This window comes from Galeopterus variegatus, unplaced genomic scaffold, assembly GCF_000696425.1.
Source record: "Galeopterus variegatus unplaced genomic scaffold, G_variegatus-3.0.2 Scaffold16, whole genome shotgun sequence".
NCBI lineage: Eukaryota > Metazoa > Chordata > Mammalia > Dermoptera > Cynocephalidae > Galeopterus > Galeopterus variegatus.
In genome coordinates this window covers 1,196,844-1,198,126 of record NW_007726127.1, presented here as the reverse complement: position 1 = coordinate 1,198,126, position 1,283 = coordinate 1,196,844, and positions in this window count along the sequence as shown.

Here is a 1,283-nt window from a genome sequence, read left to right as displayed (position 1 = left end):
TATCAATTCCACCCCTGGGAGTGGGAAAGAGCTGGCCAGCCCAGGCCCCCTCGCAGCTCTGTCTGAAAGTTGGTGGAGACCAGTTCTTGCCATTCTGAGAGTCTTAAAGCCCCAGCCCAGAGAACAGCATCTAAAGGAGGGCTGGGGGAAGGGAGAGAGGTATGGGAGGGTGGAGATGAAGGCTGAGGCAGAGGGGTCATTAATCCACCAGCCTTGCAACTTGGCACCAGCCCCCAGCTCAGCGGCTCCAGTTATCCTGTGGGGCCAGGATGCTGTTTCTGCCGAGTCATCCTTTCTTTCCCAGAGGGATCCTGGCCCAAAGCCACATTCCTGGTGGGGTCTTAGTGCCGCAGAGTATGGAAGCTTCCTTTCTCAACAGCGCCCCAGCTCTCCAGCCCCGCAGACAGGCTGGTCTCTCAGCAGCCTCTGCCGGCGGCACACATTCTCCTCCAAGTTTGTCAGTGGCCCCTAGGCCCCCAGCCCACCTTGGACCCTGAGCTCCGGGAGAGCAAAAACACTCGTCAGGGAGGAAGAAGTTAGAGACGCTAGAGTTCCAGTGCCAGAGGGAAGGGAGGAGAGGCTGGGCCTGAGGGAGAGGGCCAGAGAGAGATTAAGGAACTATTTAAAATTCCTGCCTGCCCACTTGGGGCCCTCCTGCCAGTGGGGGTTCAGCAGCCCCCACAGGAAGGAGCCTCCCACCTCAGGCCTGAGTAGGGGCAGAATCTCAGCCCATGGTCTTGGAGGCTTCAGCACTGCACCCACACTGCCCTGCGCCCAGAAACTCCAGCATCCCTTTATTGTGTGAAATAGCAGTGTCCCCAGACAAGCAAGCTAGACACAGCTTCTGCAGAGCTCATGTTTCGGGAACACATTTTGAGCACCTACTACGTGCTAAGCACTGCACTAGGCGCTGGCCTCACAGCAGGGCACAGGGCAGCTGCCGTCCAGTCCCTGGTGTCTGTCCCATTCTTTCCAGTCCCACTACCCCTGCCTCCACTCGGGCCCTCATCCCAGACTGCCTAGGTTCAAATCTTGGCTCCCCACTTCTAGCCATGTGACCTTAAGCAAGTTACTTTACCTCTCTGGACGTCCTTTGCCTCATGTATAAAATGGGGGCCGGCTAACACCTACGTCATAGAGATGATGAGAAATAATGAATTAATATACTTAAAGTGTTTAGAGTAATTCCTGGCACAAAAAGCTCAAAACGTACATGTGTGTGTGTGTGTGTGTGTGTGTGTGTGTGCGTGTGTGTGTGTGTGTGCGTGTGTGTGTGTGTGTGC